This window comes from Camelus dromedarius, chromosome 1 (genome assembly GCF_036321535.1).
Source record: "Camelus dromedarius isolate mCamDro1 chromosome 1, mCamDro1.pat, whole genome shotgun sequence".
In the NCBI taxonomy this organism is placed as follows: domain Eukaryota; kingdom Metazoa; phylum Chordata; class Mammalia; order Artiodactyla; family Camelidae; genus Camelus; species Camelus dromedarius.
The window spans coordinates 42,218,481-42,238,062 of NC_087436.1; the positions used below are offsets into that span (position 1 = coordinate 42,218,481).

Below are 19,582 nucleotides of genomic sequence, written 5' to 3' on the forward strand. Positions count from 1 at the left end.
ATTAAATATTTTTGGAATTTTTAAAATACCTGGAGCAGAGGTTTCCAGTCCAAGATGGTTGACTGAACACAGGAGTTTCTACTCCTTTCCTCCCAAAGCTCCTCTGGAAATTAGAGTGAAGAATATAAAAGAGAAAAAGTACCTCTGAGAACTGACAAGAAGAAGAGAGGTGTGGCCGAGGCCACGGCCATCAGTGGAATGGATTTCTGATCAACAGATTTTGGCAAATAGCTTATTGAGGGATAGAAAAGAATGGATGAACTCATGACCCAGAAATACAGAGGAGAAGCCTGCAGGAGAGATGAAAACTGCTTCCAGAATGGCTAAGAGCTTAAGGGGACACTCAGAAGAGCAAGAGTAGGGGGCAGAGCAGGAAGTGAAGGGGAAGAGCTACGGAGGAGCTGGACCAGTTTCCCATCCATCTCGTCTCCCTTCAGTCCCACAGGGTTGCAAAGCAGGGGCTGTTGTATTCACCCCCAAAAAGTAAAAATGAAGGCCAGTTGTCTAGATAAAATGGATAACCTGTCTTAAGAGTGATTACAACTCATAACTCAGGGGAAAACTCTCCTCATGTTGATCTCTGGGAGGTGGCACAGGGCTCTGCTTCTGTGCCCTGGAGAGGAAGCACTGGTCACAGGGCTCGCGGCACCTCCACATGCAGTCTGACCTCAGCCTTCCACTTAGTCTAAGGAGCTTGAAACTTGCTGAATGATTAAACAAATGAACCAAAGAGATCTGTCTTTCGCAAAATCAGCAAGGATGTCATTTTTAATGATAAGGCTCAGTCCTTGCAAAGATATAGCATAGTTTTAGGCAGCTGGTAAAAATGTAAATCGGCACAAATATTGTGGAAAACAACTGGCAGATTATTTTACATTCATGAAACTCTCTAAGTCAGAATTACCAACATGTATGTCCAAAGATGTTCCCTGCCTTCCCTTCCAACAGCAAACAGCCAGGAACCACTAAGAATCCAGCAGTAGAGAATTGACCAAAGTATAGTATGTTTTACAATGGAATGCTATAGAACCATCAAAACTGATGTTTAAAAAAATATATTTAAGTTGAGAAAGTGCTTGTAACATAATAAGAAAGCAAGGAACTGAATCATGTATGTAATATACATATATATATACACACATAAAATGATTATAATGACAACTAAGTAAATATCAAATGTTATCAAATAGTAAATTTGGATTGTCAAAAAGAGTGATTTTGTTTTATTTTCCCATTTATATATTTCTGGATTTTTTAAGTTTTCTACCAAAAATATATAATGTTTATAACACACTCATTCAATTTACATGCCCCTTGAGCACGCCTTACACTCACTCTCCCTTTGGAGTCAAGTGTCTTAAAACATCAGTCTATTTGCTGGGCCCTGCTCACTCCCTAAATGATTCCAGTCTGCCACTGACTCCACCTGAACACTCTGCCTGAACACTCACTGTCAAGGGCATTAAATACCTCCTAATGCTCATACAAGTGCCCCTTTTCCCAGCAGTTATCTGCTTGGACTTCTCTATCATGCTAGATACTACTGAACCCCCTTCTCCACATTCTCTCTTGGCTTCTGAGATGCTGCTGCTACCTGACTCTAACTCACTGCCAGAATATTGAATAAAATACAAAATTCAAAGACTCTAAACAAATTTCATTTTGTGTATCAGACCACCCTTTCTCCTATTTTGTATAACAAATTTTTCTAGGCCTGCATTCAAGACAGGAAACAATGCCAATTTTAGTAAGTATGCCCACCCCTCACTATATGGGAGCCATTCAACATTTAAGTATGAATTAATTTGAGCAAAATGACAAGGATATTGGGGTGGCGCTGTACCTAAATGCTGCACATGTGAAACATTCATTTGCAAAGGTGATCCCTCCAAGGCCCAAAGAAAGGTTCTAAACCCTTAAGAGCACCAGGAAAAATTAGATTAGCTATACATTGCTCCAGCTCCTGAGGAACAATGGTTCACACAGGCTGAAACTTGACACAGGAACACCCCAACATACTATTGAGATTTTTAAAGATGACAAATAGACTTTATGATTTCCTATTTTTCCCATTTTCTCAAATATCAGAGCCTAACACCATACTAGACTTCTGGCAACCTTACTATTTCCATCTACTTACTAAAAAATTTTTTTAAAAAGTAGGGGCATCACCTTGGCCACCATTTGAAAGAGTCATTTCCCTGGTTTTTTTCTGTTTGCGGTTGGATCACTAATAACTCCGAACTGGAAAGCATACATGAGGATGAACTATATTAGGAAAAGAAAGCGACAGGCACACAAACCACGGGAAAGAACTTAGCTTTTGACAGTGTAGCATCCCAGCAGCACAAAAATTCATAGTCTATCTTTTTAAGAAGGAATTAATCAAAGTGTTTTGGCATTAAGAAAAACAAAATAAGGGCTAATGGGAAATTTCAGATAATGTCTGTACATGGTGAACTGGGCTATTTAGAAAAATAAAGTGAATGATTTAGTCCTCAAAGCAGATTATGTAGTCTAGCAAACTCAACAGATGAACTTCTTTGTGCTTTTAAGTTTCCTTGACATTTAGTGTTACGTGGACTGCAATAAGAAGAGAAAATATATCAGTCATAACTGCCACCACAGGTCAATCTTGGTACTATATGAAATATTGTGGAGTAATTTCATCTTTCTTCAAAATATCTTCTAAAATAAAGCTCTGGAAAATACCATCCAGTAAAATAAAAACAGAATAAAAAATAAATCCATCAAAGTAAAGCCTAACTAGGTTTTTATTTTTTTACTTTTTATTAAATGTTCTAACTTAACTAGTGTTTTTAAATAAATATTGATTTTATTTTAAAAATCTATTTTTTCTCTCCCTAATGCAAATTAAACTCCAAAAGGGTAGAAACTGTAGTAAAAATTGATAACTGTTTTACTCCCATTGCCTAAGCACATAGTGAAAGCTCAGTAAAGATTTACTGAACGATGACTATGATTGTGATTTTGCACCAGGATATGTAATTGGACAACAGGCACCTCCACTAATGGCCTCATTTTTTTCCCCTTTGATTTTAAATGAATGAACTTGTAATTATATCAATTGCTTTAATTCTGAACAAAATTCTAAATCAATAGTCTTTGCCTGAGGCCCTGAAGTTAGTTACATATCTCGTTTATGGACAAATTTTCTAGGGTAATGGGAGAAAGAAAGTATCAAGTCAAAGTATAGATTTCATTACAGCTTTTCTTTAATTCTAGGGGTCTTTTTTCATCTTATTTGTTAACTTCCTACATATTCACAGCAATATTGTAAATGGCCAGGAAAATGATCATTTTATTAATTAACTAGAACAGGAAAGGAAACTGGAATTTGTTGAATGCCATTCATACACATATAAGAGACAACGGTGGGATATATTTTTCTTCTCTTTTCTAGTAATGGAATCCTCTACTTTAGCTTGGCCCACACTCAAAAAGACTAAAGATATTTTCCAGCCTCTCCAGGGGCTGGTTTTAGCCACATAAGTAAATTCTAGAACATGGGCACGAGATGGAAGCAGAGTGATATGTGCAATTTCTAATTTTTGCCCTTAGAGGTTTCACTTTTCACCTTCCCGCTTGCTGGAATGAGGACATGGTAATGATTAACATCCTGGACCATGAGACAGAAGTATAAACCAGGAAAGGTGTAACAACAAAGATACTTCAGTCGAAGCTGCGGAACCGGAACCGGGAGATCAGCCCTGCCTGCTTCTGCCCATTAGAACCATTATCTGCAAGGAACTCAACCACCTTTTTGAAGCCATTGTTATTTAAATCTCTGTTTCCAGCACCAGGGTGACCAGCCATCCCAGAAATGGGAGCCTTTCCAGGATGTGAGACTGCCAGTGCTAAAACTGAGAAAGTCCTGGGTGAGCCAGAAGGAGCAGGTCACCCCACATCTTGACACCTATATCCTAACATAAAACTCTCTAATAAACAGCAGCTCTTAAACAGAGCTGTTTTATGTACTATGTACTATGTACCTTTCCTGCATTACAGGCTTTATGAGCATTATCTCATTTTATCCTGAGAAAACACGCAAAGGCAAAAATAGTTGTTCCCACTTACAGATAAGGAGAATAAGACTGAGACTAAGAATCAGGTAAAAACTTGAGCAAGATCTAACATTTAGTGTATTGCAGAGCTTCATACCCATTTTTAATCCACTTTTATCATAGCAAGCAAAGAGAGGAAGATAACAAATCTGAAAAAACAGATTGTAACTGAGGGCAAATTGGGCGAAAAGTCAGCTTTATTGCTATAAAGTTGTTAAATGGCCCAGGTTTAAACATTTATCTTTCCCATGTAAGAAATATCTTGTGTTCTGAAGTTCATTGTGACTGTCTATTTGCAAGTAAACTCCTAAAGCAAGGAGTGCCCTAGAATCACACTGTGAAACGGGAACACACTGATTTGGGGTCGGGGGATAGGGAGAGATCATTCAGAAAATTAAGGCCACCAGTTGAGGGTTAATAATCCTTCCTACCCGAAAAAAAGCTGTGATCTGGCGATAGTCTGGCATAATTTAATTAATTAAGAGTGCAAACTGGATGAAAAACCTACATTCGGTTGGCTGTTGGCTGTTAATTGTTAATAAATAAAGGTAGGTAACTCTCAGATTTTTCAAAGTCTGCAACTTCACCAAACTAATGGTTTGATTCACTCAGAAAAATTAAAGACATTTATTTGTATGGAAGTACCCACCTTAACTTCAGAAATACAAAGTACTGAGGGGAAAAAACCATCAGCAGTACCATTCAAAAAATCTAATTCTGCACTTGGGACTTTGATGAGTGCCCAGGGGTACACAAAACACACCTCCTCTTGAAGGAGAAGTGATAAGGAATGTTTCTGTTGTTGTATACTGTTGTTGCTGTTGTAGCACGCCAAGCCAGCTGCACTTAACCACGTTTCTACACTGCCAGCACCTGCAGTTACCTCTTCCCAGACATCTATAGTCCAGGTAGTGAAGCTGTACTGAGAAACTTGATGCTATTGGCTTATCAGTGACAGCTGGCCCAGGCCCACCTGGGATACTCCAAAATCATCAGGTGGGAATGTAAGAGAAACACAAGAAAATAGAGAAGAAAAAATAGGATAATATGGATACCAACAGATATTGCACTCAGTACCTAGTATATTATTTGTATTCAATTAATGATTGATGATGGCAATTAAATTTAACTACATTAAACATAAATTTAATCACCTAATGAAATGGTTCTCAAATGTCAAGTGTCCAAAAGAAACACCCAGGATACTAACTAAAAATGCACATTCCGGGGTCTTTTCAACACACAGGCTATTCTTAAGTCTGGGGAGAAATTCCAAAATCTGCAACTGTAAAAAGCAGCTAAAGATTCTGATACAATTCAACTGTCAGACTGAGAGACAAGGAACTCACAATGAGTCCTTATGCACAACAGGAGAAATGTAAGAGATGCAGCAGGCGTGTGGATCTGCAGTACAAAGACCTGATAAAGCTCAACTGTCCTGCGGATTCGGAAAAGGACAATGCCCAGCCCCCAGGGTCCTGAGGAACTCAAAATAAATAGTCCCCCTTTTTAAATGTCCTGTAATAAAGTACCTGCAATCTCTCAGGAGCACATGCATACAAGTTTAGCAATGTATAAAGACATGGCCATACCTTTCCATTTTCATTCAGTTTAATATCACATATTCTACTTTCCCATTATCACTTGATTATACAAATTACATACAATTTTAAGATAATTTGAAATATTAGTGTACTAGTAAAGTATTATTAATATTAGTTTAGATAACTTAAATACATGTCAATGTGTATTTAAAATTTTGGTGTTTTGGATATGTCATATTTAGGTAACCTAAGACTGTCTTTTCAGGTAGCTCATGTTTCAAGTAATGATATGTAACAATATCACTTTAAATGACCCTATCACAAAGTCTCTATAATTAAAGGAAAAAAGTATATATATATATATGTACACACATGGCATGCATCTATGGATGCCCAAATCCATAACCTTTGTAATTTAAGGCCAAGTCATTCAATTTCTCTGCACTAATTTCCTTCACCTGCCAAGTGAGGCTATTAAATTAGATTGGCCTTGAAGATTGCTTACAGTTGTTAAAGCTTAGTGGAAAATGGGTTTAAGAATAGGTTTCAATGAGATTGATATGATTTGGTTCATAAAGGTAGTTAAGACCAGATCAATGGATGCTAAGAAAACAGTGAAGAAAACTAAAATTTACCTTGATTTTAAACTTAATGTTCTAGAGAATTGTTACTGTGAAGACGAATTTCATAGGGGTACTATTCAAATGCAAACTCTGACTCAGTGTATCTGGTGTAGGACCCCAGATTCTCTCTTTCTAACAAGCTCTCTGGTGACACGGGTTGCTGGTTGCTGCAGGTGCAGGCGCTGCACTGAGGAAGCAAGGATTTAGAATAAAGCCCAAAGCTAGAATAGAGTCATAACGTGTGACTAATGACGTGGTCAACCAGTCAACAATATCAATAACCTGCTGGAAAACAAATTATTTTTTAATCACACATACACAAAAGGCAATTTGCTTAAAATAATGAGAGGACCCAACAGATTGAACATTTTTTAAGGAACTGATCCATGGTAGGTGAGCAATCTTGGAATGTATGGCTACATTCCAGGCTCTCAACTCTGACAGCTCATTATAATCACCTGGGGAGCCTGTGAAAACCGAAGATGCCTGAAAACCTGCCACCCCCCCAACCTAGATCAATTAAAGTAGAACTTATGCAGATGAGGCCTAGGTCTTGGCATTTTTTGTTTCCTTTCTAAATGTTCCCCAGGGAATTATGATATTGTGAACCACTGGGCTACCGTTACACAAAGTCATAGCAAAATACACAAAAGTAAACTAATGCAATCCACTTTTTATTGTTGTCTTTTAATAAGCAGAGGAGAGGAGCACCTCTGTGTGTGTGTGTGTGTGTGTGTGTGTGTGTGTGTGTGTGTGTGTGTGTGTGTGTGTGTGTTGACAGAACTGAGAACACTTGAATACCCCTGAACAACCATTTAGTAAATAAAATATAATCAATATCATGAATTGAAGTTTTTATAACCAACCATGAAAGAGTTAACCAGGAAAATATTCTGAAATTTATACTGAATTTTTCTTTTGTCCCTAAAATGATTAGAAATTATTTCATCATATGAGAACACTGGAACAGACTATATTTAGTATCACAGATCAGTGGTTCTCAAACTTGGGCATGCATCAGAATCACCCGGAGAGCTAGTTATAAAAAAGACTGTTAGGCCTGCCCTCCGTTCCTGATTCTATAGATCTGGGATGGGCCCAAGAATCTGCATATCTAACAAATTCCCAAGTGATATTGATGCTGCTGGTCCAGGGACTATTTTGAGAATCACTGACAGAGAAAAAAGTTTGCAATTTCAAAGAATGGCAGTTTATAGATACAGCTATACATAGATAAAGTGTGGGTCTCTTTTTCTGCTCCTCCTCAAGACCAGCTTGGTACCAGTTCTCACCATGCATCTGCATCATGTGATCAACATTCAGCAAACGATGAGGAAACTCTTTGTTTGATTCTGATCTCATCCTTAAACAAATGAGGAAAGTTTCATAAATCATACAGCCGAGTTTTTATGAGGCTTTAAGTTCTGATAGGTAAATGCTTTCTTAAAAAAACTGGTGTTCAATTAATGTTTTAAAATGGTTTCGTAGGACTTTTTATAACTCTCTTTTATTGGGATTTTAATTAGCAGAATACCACAGTGAATGTGGAGGAAATCCGTATCAAATTTTCATCTTTCCCACCATGAGACAAATTTACATGTGGGAGAAACAGCTTTTCAATACATCATTACTTAGAGAATCTTGAGGCTTCAGAAATGTCTCAGATCAATAGATTATGGGATTGTTTCTCCCACTTATTACTACTTTAAGTTGATTTTTAAACATTATCTACATTAACATTATTACGAGTCACAAAATAAATTCCTATGTGACATCTTAAACATGGTTTAGGATCAAAAATGTCAGGCCAAATATAACCAAAGAACAAATTTTTAAAAATTCTGAATATTTCCCTATTCAATTCCTTACAAGTCCTGGAGAGTGAACAAATAACAAACTTCCCCATCGCTGTCTCATAAAATGCTAGTAAAATCATGAAAAGAAGGTTGCTATGGAGTGTCAGATAAGTCAGCCAAGTTATATTATTCCCCGGAAGAGGAAGATTTTGGTAGGTCCTGCAGAAAGACAATGCATTTCTCTGATGTTCCCTTATTAACAAGTGAAAATGTCATTTTGCGTCTTCTAAGCAGACTCAGCACAATGAAGCAAGTCCAGAGAAAGTCTTTTGTATACCATCACCATTGTTATTAGTCTTGCAAACATAAATATACTTAAACATTTGAACTTAATATATTTGCTATGAAATGATGCCAAATATTTAAAAAAATATATATATTTTCAAACTCTATGAAATAAATCAGAGTCCCAATTTAAAAACTAAAGATAACTGAGTCCAAACCATCTCATTTGTAGAGAACACGACAAAGTCTCCAGAAGGTGGTTGCCAAGCATCACTTAGCCAGCTCCTAGTTACTCACTGGCAGAGTCGGAACTAGCACTCAGGTTTCCTGGGTCCTAATCCAGTATCTCTTACTGGTACCGTATAAAGACTCTCCAAAGTTGCCACTGCCATATGTCAGATCATAGACTGACTATGTCTTGAATTCTGGGAATCTCAAATCAAAACAGCAGTCCTTGAAAAGCCTGCTTAAACTTTTACACATAAACCTTTGAATTTTATACTAGACTAAAAATTAGTGTATTTTGATTCTAAGGCAGAAGAGTTCTACCATATAATAGGCTGCTTGTTGAACAAATGGCTGAAGTAATTCTTATGTGTTACACATGCTCACTACACAAACCTCAAGGAATTCGACAGGTCTCCTTCCAAATGTCTCCCCTTCCACACCCTTGTGAATAGAGAGTAGGAAAAGGAGTAGGAACGCGTATATAGTATCAAAATAATAAGCTGAATTATTTCTACTGGTAAAGATAATGATGAGAAAGCATAAAGCATTTAGGGTCCATAAGGAGGCTAGACAATCACTATAGAGTATGATTTGAATAAAATGACCAGATCCTACACTAGTGATGGTGTGATGACTCCATCCCCACCCCACCCCATGCCCTCTACCCACATCCTTCCCCAACAATCTGTAAACAAATCAACTCCCCACCAAAACCAGGGACATTATCTCTGGAAAAGCAGACAGGTGTAGAGGAGAGAAAGAACGGATGGGACGGAAGAAAGAGGGAGCAGGCAGCCAGAGGAGCTCGTTTTGGCATATTTTTTATTGTTTAGAAATTTGAAAAAAAGCACATTCCAAAGCATATGCTCAGAAAAGGTCTAACTGATCAAAATAAGAGTTACGTTTCAATGGTCTCAAGAATTATTTAAAACTGGCAAATAACAGGCTCAGGCATCGATTCTTCTTAATAGTCTTACCTAACCTGTTAATTTCTTTTCATTTATTTTTCTGCTGCAGCGATTCCTTAAAATCTATTCTTATTCCTATTCCTACTCCTACTTCCCTGCCCAGAAGGAGATGGGAGATGAGACAGTCTGAACCAGAGAATTCTGGCAATTATGAAAGGAGGAAATAAGCACAGAAGAGGGAAAAAAAGGAACTCTGCCTAAGCTGATGCTTCCATTTAATTGGTATGAAAGGTCTTGGGTAGGGAGGGAGGCCGGTGGGAATATAAGAGGCAGGAGAGGAAGCAATTTGAATGTTTCCAAAGTCAGATCTTCCTAATACACGTAGTTAGTTTTCTCTCCAAATACTGTTTCTTGACATCAGATATACTTAAATATAACTGCAAACTAAAAACTAAATACACTTAATTATCTCTGTCATTGATTCCTCTTATTGCCGTTCCTATAATTAGCTGTGAATGTACTTCCATCGTTTAGAAGTCCCAAGTAAATTCTAAAAGAAAAATGTATTAAATTATTATAAATTTTACCATGAAGAGTTCAAAGACCTATAATATGACCTTTCTACAGACCAAACTTTTTTTTCCTGTTGTGACTAAATGACAGCAGTCTATATAGAACATTTCCTTTAAAAACAAAGGGAACATTTGAAGTTTGAATAATACCATTTTGGAAAAAAAAAAAAGGAAAAAAGCATCACTACACATACAGAATTTTAGGTTCGTCCTTTGCTGCTTTATGAGTCACTGAAGGTACATTCAATTACTGGTAAGTACCTTATCTCCGATTAGCATGTTTGTCCGGGGTATTAGGATGAAACTAAGAGTGAGAGTCCACCCCCTAAGAGCTCACACTCTTCTGAGAGGGAGAATTAACTAAGTATGAGAGGATCATGAACATACATGGGGATGAAACTCACAGAAGAGTAAAAGAGAGCGAGAACCAACGTTCTGAGGTGGGACTTCAGTGTCAAAACCATGAAGGGTGAGAATTTGAAAGCACAGAGGAGAAAAGGCAGGACAGTTCAGGTGGAGGAGATCCTGAAGCAAACGCCTGGGGGGGTCAAATGGGGCTTGATACCCCAATGGCAGCAGGAAGGCAACGGGACAAGAGAAGCTCTGAAAGGCAGGATTTCCCACGTGAAAGTGAATGGCCAGGAGCTCAGGTACAAACATCAAATCCCCTGCAGACCGTCCTGGTGACTTCAGAGCTCTGCTCCCTTAAGTCATGGTTTGTAACATGTGACAACCTACTGAACAACGTTTGAAGGGGGCAGAATAAGAATAAAATGACAGAATGTGTGAGTAAGCAATTTGCAAACTACGACAGAGCTGTATGAAGGTAACGTTTTACTCTTGTTCTGGGGAACTAAGTATTCCCAACACACAGGTAGAGTCAGAGATGGTAACCACAACATTTTCCCATCAATATTCCTAGGAAACCTCAGCCCTGAGCCAGTGGAGTGTTCCCTCTTTGAGATGCTGAGGACAACAGGCATTTGTTTTAATTAAACTCATGCTCAGATCAATACTATGGTTTCCTGCCACGATGCACCCAGTTCACACAAAGCCCACACAGGACATTCAAACACTTGTCCTTTCCCTCTTGTTTGTTTTTATTTTTTCCCTCCACTACAGTTTTTCCATTCCCACTCCCCATCTTCTTCTAGTTTCCTGTTTCTTATTTACTTCTCTTTCTGGTTTCCCTTACTCTCACTTTAGCTCCATTAAGATACATTTTCACAAATGTCCCCAAAGTATTTTCAAAACCAGGAGAAAACAGTCAGTGATTTACATTAATATTCCTTAAAACAGTTTCACCCTTGACCTTATCTACACATTTCACTGCACCTCCACCCCTTCTAAATAGACAGGCAAACCTGTTTGACTAGTTTCCCTCTAAGCCCTGCTCTCCTGATTGGCTGGGGAGTACAAATGACCCACGGGTACAGCAGCACAAATGCAAAGACTATGTAAAGCACATGGCCTTCTTCTTTGGGAGAAGCCGCAGCGAAGGGCCTGCAGGTCCTGCCAGGACAGCCTGGGCTCAGGGCAGCTCACTCCAAGCAGGAAGGCAGCACGCTGGATGGCTCATTCCGTCACTGGTTTAAAAAACAAAACAAAACAAAACAAAACAAAACAAAACAAAACAAAACAAACTTCTCCCTGTCAATGCCTTCCCTTCTGAATAAGGGATGTTACGAGGGGGACGAGGTCTAGAATCAGACTGAGCCTGTATCTCTAACAAGTTTAAGAAATTTTGGTGGATGTAACTATATTGACAATGTGGCACAGGGGTGCACCCAAGTTTTGTTGTTGTTGTGTATTTGTCTTAAGCCAACTAGGAAAATTTGAATTTGCAAAACAGATTAATCAAAATGGGAATTCTCCTGATGTTCTTTGAGACTAATTTAAACAGCAAAGGCTCAGGGTACATTTAAAATAAGATACGTTTTAAAATCACTGTCCATTTTTTGGGGGGCTGTCAATTGTTTCAAACACACAGAAAAGTATAAAGATTAATGTAAAAAAAACTGTATACCCATCACCTATATTTTAAAGGAGTTAAAATTGCCTTATTTTCAAGTGTCTTGAAAATTTTAAATTCTATAAATATTCAATTCATAAAAACTGATTTTTATACTTTTTTTCAGGAACATACTACAGAAAATTCAGCATATCTGTACACTTGATTCTACTTTTTAAAACAATTTTAAGTCCATCGGAACATATTATTTAAATTATCTTGCTTGGAGGAAAATCAGCCCCATGATTACTAATAAAGCAAGTAGCAGCCAATGTTATAGCTAAAAAATTATAACTCAGTGTCTTGGATATATTTCAAGTATTAAATTTGAGACGGAATTGAAAAGTGCAAAATAAGTTTACACATATATTTGTATTAATAATATTCCCAAATCAGGCAAATATTTACCAAATCAGTTACAATGTAAATTTTTTTAGGGAAATGGAATACTTGTAGGTGCATTTCTCTTATCTAAATCAAGTCAAGGGAAATGATTATCTCCAAAATAAGACCAATATAGTGACTGTTTCCATTATTAGTAATTCAGACAAGTGTCACGACACTAGTAGCAAAATACACAGTATCTCTGAAATGTTCCTATCTACACATTTTTTCTGTCTAATCTGAATGTATTAATGCTTATATACATTTCCAGCCAGAGAGTAGGACCCGAGCTAGGCTGTCCTAGATACCCTGCCATTCATAAATCCAAAGGTTCCATTTTTGTTCGGGCTCTGCACTCTTCAAAGCTGACCTCCATGTAAGTCAATTTCAATGTGGCATCTGACATCTCTATAAGGGCGTCCTGAGCAGGACAGTATAGCGTCTAAAACTGAGCTGGTGAATATACAATATGGAACTGTCAGAAGTCCTAAACTGAATATCACCTGCACTGACCACTGAACTCTGCAACAGTGGGACCATCCATGATGAGGGAGTTAGCACAACAGACCAAAACTCAACTCCAAAGTAGAGAGCTCTTGATAAAAAATGTAGCTACAGAATTTCAGGGAAACAAATCATCAAAGATAAAAAACTACATACATAATGAACTTCATTCAGTCCACCTTAAAAATACTGAACATCTAATTTCATTTTATTCAAAAAAAAAATTATTGGGCGTCCTAAAAACTATGTACTCCTCTATCTGCTATATACATAAAGGATGTGGTGAATACTGGTAAGTATGTACTGAAACAGACTTACTACTTTGAACTAAAAAAAAAAAAAGATATTATTTATAGCCAATTTACCACCAATATGCTTAACAACCAATTAGTAACCATTATGTACTATGTTCAATTGTTGATTGGTTCCCAAACCAGTTCATATATGTAAATGTTTTTTTCAAAATACCCACTAATGACAAGGTAAAAATCCATATACATATTAAAATAGAAATCTAATTTTAGATATTCATCTCTAATGTAAAGCATTACTTCATCCAAATAGAGGAAATCCTAAAGAAAAAAAATAGTTTAAAATATTACTATAGTTGGCTCAATTTTTTTAAGAAATCTACAAATCAGTCCTTTTCCATTACACAGGTTAATATTTGCTTTCCATAGTGTTGATTTTAAGACCCCGTAAGATACGGAAGTGCCTTCTGAATCAAACATTAAATTATATTTTGTTCAGTTTTACTATCATCTATCTTGTTTTTTATTGTTTTTGTTTTCAGGTTCTTTTAAAATAAATACACTTTGTCCTTATTAGATTATCTAAGAAACCAGAACTCGCTTAAATACCAAGAAATCTTAAATAATACTTTAAAAATGTCTGTGATTTGATTACCGGGTGCTTTTAAAAAGCAACAAAGATGCTATGGACGCCCAGGCTGGTGAAAACACGGCTTGTCCTGAGGAAGCTGACATCTCCCCAGAGCTCCTGATGCAACAACCACTTCCCCCTTCAAGGACCGTGTTCCAATGGCTCTCTCTGCTCCCTTCAAAATTTTCAATTGCTATTGTACTGGCTTCCTCCCCAAAGGCTATAAATATGATCAAGTTTCCACCTTTAAATATACCTTGTACTCACCCTTCCTAAACCTGAGAGCAAGCACTGCTGAAAGCCAGTAGTCTCCACAGACCTCCTCATCACTAAATCCAAGTTCTGCTTTCCATTAAAACAGCTAGCACTTACTGAACACAAACCAGTAAACTTCCAGTCACTAAGCTTCATAGACTTTATCTCATTTGATCCTCCCAGTGGCCCTAGGACGTTGCACTTTGATCCTCATTATGTAAATGAGGAAAGGGAACTAAGTTCTGAGTTCAAAGTCATAGAGCTAGTCAGGCGCAGGGCCAGGACTGTCTGATACGCCCTATTTTAGGACTTGCCTTCACACTTCTTGAAATTCTTTTCCCCTTCAGCTACTAAAAGCTCCCCTCCCCTTAGTCTCCTCCCGATTTCACTCTGTACCCTCTCATTCTTTACTGCTCCCTATTTGTCTACCCAACACTTTGATTTTAAGCCTCTATTTCTTTATTACTCTTTGAACTTGTCCTAGAAGACCTACTGACATCCTGTGTCTTTTTTTTTTCAACCACCCATATGTTGAAAAGAGCTAAAGCAGTCCATCCATCCATCCATCCATTTATCTACCTAACTATCTAGCCCAGCCCTCTCTGCTCAGAACTGCTGAGCAATGGATCCACTGGACACTCATCTCCAGTTGGATTTCCTATAAGCATTTCATATTCTCCATGTCCAAACCTGAACTCTATCATCCTTGGTCCTCAAATGTGCTTCTCCTTTTAAGTCCCTATGCCATCTTCCCATATCCCCACCATCCAGAGACAGTAGAATCTGAGAGATTCTACCACCTTAACACCTGTGTGACAAATCACTTTTCTTCATCTCACTGCCACCACTTTGGTGTAAAGACCTCAACTTCTCCTAAAAAAGATCACCCAATATTTTCTAATCTGTTATGCCTGTCTCACACCTCAGATCCATCCTTCTAGACTATGAGAGCTTTCTCCTCATCACATCACTCTTTTGTTTAAAACAACCTTGAAGAGAAAATGGTTCATACTCCTTAGGATGGCAAACAGCCCTCCGTGGTCTGGCCCCTGTCTACACTGACTCCTCTGATGTTACCTTCTCTATGAAGCCTCTCTAGTAGTCTGTCCCCACGTAGAAATGGCCACTTCCAAATGCCTGTTCAGGGCACTCTGCATATCTCTGTCACAGCACTCACAGAATTAACAGCACTATATTGTACTTACTGAAACTAATTTGTTTTCTATCAGTCTAATCCTCTTAAACCCAGAGTCCTCCCATGGTTTTCTGTATCTTCATATCCCCAGGGTACAAGAGCATAGTGCCCGATGCATAGTATGTTTTCAATAAAAAAATCTGTTGAATAAAAGAATGAATGTTTATGAAATGCTTTAGATTAGGAAGATACGATTACCACTGTTTTCAAGACTAAATTAAACAACCTTATTCATACTAATTTGATTATGTAGCTCCTGCATACACACATACGCAAAATAATATTGAAATGATTCACGTAGCTTCAAGTTTGAGAATCAGCACGATCAAATCACACTTCTTATTCCTGGCTTCCAGAGTAGGGAAATAATGCCAAAATTTCATATAGCTAGTCAATTTCAATGGCAGAAAGTAGGATGTAAAGTATTATTGTATACATATTTCTAAACAAAGACATTCTGGGGCTACCACAAGAAAAGTAAATTTTTTTAAGGGCTTCTTCAATTTTTCGGAAAAGCAAGGACTTTCCAGAAGACTAAATGTCTGAAATTAAGATACTCTTCTAAAGATCTCGTATATGAAATTTCTATTAAAAAAAAAAAAAAACAAACACATTGAAACCATTCATATACAGGCCACCCTTCTAAGAACCTCAGCCATTCGGCCCACTATCCAGCCCAGAAACAAAGGATGAGAACAGCAAGTATCTGTCACAAAGTACATAGGCTTTATACTTGAGCAATAGCCCACATCATTTCAGGGGAAAAAAAGACAACAGATAATACAGCAGCAGGGCCCGCTCACAGCCTGACAGCAGCAGAAAGCGATAGCTGATAACAGAAAGAGGACCCAGAAAAACCATAAAAAGAAGAATAGTACTTCTGTTTCCATACTAGTATTTCAACTGGGCAGGCTGAGACCATTTACTATAAACAAAAACAGCTCTATACACCTCAAGGAATAGCACTATTCAATTCTTTATGAATTCATGTTCACAACGATAACCCAACAAAAAAATTAACTTACATCCTGGGGAGTAAGTGTATAAAATTTAGAAATTGCTTATCTGTTTTACTAGTTAAATTTTTAAAGTTTCAGTAATTAATGGTGTGAGGGGTCAGCTATTTAGAAAATGTGCTTATGTAAATAAGCAACAACCCTGATGGTGTCAAATAAACATTATTATTTTTTTTTTTCCTATTTGGACAGATGTACATTTCTAAGTCACCTTTTGAAATATGAAACATAGCCTGGGGAATACCCTCTGTTCTTTTAGCCTAGGAGATTCTGGGTTTGAACCTGGGTTAGGAACTACTGGTTCAGGGTTTATGCTTTAAACATTTAAATAGACAGATGGCAAAATAAATATTATTAAATATTGCAAAACAAAAGTTCTTATTCTCGCGTTGTACTTTGGAAGTCTAATGTGAATTAAACAGCATCAGCCCAATATTATTTGATAAGTAAGCACATAAATTACTTTGAAAAGTTGTCTGAGAATCGAGAGCATATTTAATTTCTTCCTTTACCATCAGTATTTACATATAATTAAGCTGATGGTTAATCATAAGGTATCAAGAAATATTTTAGGTAAATTAAATGTTAATTGTCAAACTCTACACACAAAAAAGATTTTACAAAAATTAAATTTTGTTATACATATTTTTATTTATTCCATTGGTTTACTTATTCTAATATGTGCAAAGGCATTAATACAAGTATACAGCTCCAGAAATTTTAGATTTTTTAAATCTAATCTCTACAGCAGTACTATTGAGAGAAAGTCACAAGTACAGTTTTTACTCAATTATGCCCAAGCTACTAATACACTATCAAGCTATTACAAATATCAGGGCACTATGCTTCACTGTAGTTTTTAAACACTCCTATAGCTGTAGATCACACAACACAAGATGACAACTTTACCTTGTCGGTGGCAGGCGAACTAAATAATAACTTGAGTGTTCCCTCTGGAATTACCTAGAATGGTTGCTGAACAGAGACATTCCAAAAGCAAAACCTCAAACTGCCAGGAGATGGTTTCTATTGGAGAAAACTGTTTGCCATTCCTCTCTGAGACAGAAAAAACACAGGCTGATTTATGATTTAATTCAATTAACACAACGTTCTGGACTCCCTACTATATAATACTGATGTGCATGACTCTTCATTTAAAAATCTCCAGGGAATAAAGTGTGATTACTCCTAATACTATTAAAATACCAATTAAAAGGCACTTTCTATCCTTCCTTTAAGTGGCTTTTTTTTCCTGGGGATGAGTGGAAATAAAGCACACCAATTACATCAATTCTGAGGGGAGATTTTTTTTTAACATAAAATTATCAGAAACAGAAACAACAGCACACTTGGCATCTAGCCAAACTGCCACACCTTCATGGCATTAATCTTGAAAAACTTATTATACAAGGTGACAGCCTGAGGGAAGTGAAGGATTTTAGAGTAGTGGTTTTCCAACCGTTTCTGAGTGGAACCACCTGAAACACAAGCCTTTCTCTATTTTAATACTGGTTCTTTGTGGAGGTGACTCTTGGGGTCATGTCTAGTTGAGAATGCCACCCACTCCTCCTTGTGATACGCCCTCTCCCTCTAGAGAACGACTAATTAACACAATCTAGCCTTCCAGTTAGTTTGAACTAGTTAGTTGCCGAAGTCTTAGAAGTTCTCCCACTTTCTCCCCGCCCCTTGCTTTAAGGTGATGAGAATCAGCGGTACAGGCACAGAGGTCTCCTTTCCCTAAATAAGTGCTGCAGCGTGGCACATTCCCCGCACTCAACTTCATAAACCCTCAATTAAACCGGTGAATTTACCTATGCAGACTGGGTACTCCCCTTGCCACCCCTGACTGTTCTTTTGCCCGGTCGCACTGCATATATTTGCGCCCTCCGATACGGTTTTCCTGGCACAACCCCAAACTACGCATCCCAGGCCCCCTCGCCGCTCCTCCAGCCCGAGGAAGGCGCCCGACTTCCTGCAGCGCGTCCTTCTCTCACCTCCTCTCTAACCCTCGGGTCCCGCACACGCTCCTCTAAAGCAAGGGCAAGCCATATGGTTCCCACATCCACGCCCACGACCCTGCCACCACTGTCCATTCCTGGCGGTCCCACGGGCATGGGGGCACGGAATGATCCTTGTGTCCGTGTGCGTGCAGCCCCAAGACACTCCCCACCCACAACGCACCCAGGTCTAGCTCCCCCTCTGAGAGAGGACGAAGAGAGGAGAGTTGGAGAGTTCCCGACGCACCTCCCGGTCCCTCATCCCTGGCCCGCAGCAGGCTCTGGCCTTGGGGCTCCGCGGTGCCCATCCCTCCAGGGTCAAGTGCAAAGTCCTCGGCCACATCCGCGCCAGGTTATCCCCTCTCTCCACCTGCACGCACGAACGCGAAAGGAACCTCAAACGGGTGCCATACGGGACGCAAAGGAGCGCGAGAGCGATCGAAGCAGCCTGGAAATACCTCCTTTACACCCCGCCCCACCCCCCAGTCTTTCTCCCTACTCTCCCCCCCACCCCATTCCCTAACTCCCTCAGCCCAACCCCATCTGCACTTTCTGATCCCTACCCCCAACCCCTGGCTCGCGGCCATTCGCCAAGCACTCACCTCCAGGAGCAAACAACGCCCCTCTCCTGTCAGCCCGCCTCCCTACCGTGCGGTGGAACGGCGTGGTCCCTCCGCTTACCTCGGCTCTTGGCTGCTGCGCGTGAGTTTGAGTGTGTCTCCGCCGCGTAATTGTATCCGGGGACAGAAGGGACCCGTGTTCGTGCGCTGGATCAGGTGTCGCCGCCTCCGGTGGTTTGGGGGCGTGAGGGAGGATGCAGAGTTAGTGTGTTAGCTTAGGACAGACTCTCTGGGCTCACAATTAATGGCAAAGCTTTAACTGTGCCCTCCCTCGGGTCCGCAGCGCGCCTGCTCCTCCGCCGCTCCCCGCTGGCGGCCCGGCCCCCCCCCGCTCCCCAGCCGCGCCCCGCCCCGTGCGCGGCTTGCTGAGCAGGAGCGCGCCGCTCTCCTCCCGCGTCTGGCTCAGCGGGGCACGACGCGGGCCGCCACGCGCTCAGCCTCGCATCACACGCCTGGAGCTCCGAGCGTCTCCTGCTCCCTCGGCTGGGGCATGGATGCGGACGCGCCTTCGTGCCACGAGCTCGAGGGCTGACCGAGGAGCAGTGTCCTGGGACGGGGATGCTTGAAGGCGGATTGGCGGTCGGCGGGCAGACTGGGACGCTCGCGAGCCTCCGGTCGCGCCAGAGCTGGGAACCCTGGGACTGGCACGTGGCCCCGCCCCCTGTTAGGCTTGCGCT

At 39.6% G+C, this 19,582-nt stretch overlaps 1 protein-coding gene across 5 annotated transcripts in view; it reads right to left on the minus strand.

Annotated features, from left to right (window-relative positions):
* Nucleotides 1-19,231, minus strand: part of UGT8 (UDP glycosyltransferase 8) — a 76,465-nt gene extending 57,234 nt beyond the window's left edge. For 2 of the 5 annotated variants that reach the window (XM_064478576.1, XM_031466928.2), the window contains exon 1: nt 18,967-19,230. The gene's annotated coding sequence lies outside the window, so the exon portion shown is untranslated. Of the gene's footprint in view, nt 1-18,887 lie in introns of all 5 variants that reach the window. The other 3 variants (XM_064478552.1, XM_010981100.3, XM_031466931.2) reach the window with 2 other exon arrangements.
* Between the last annotated feature and the right edge of the window lie 351 nt (nt 19,232-19,582).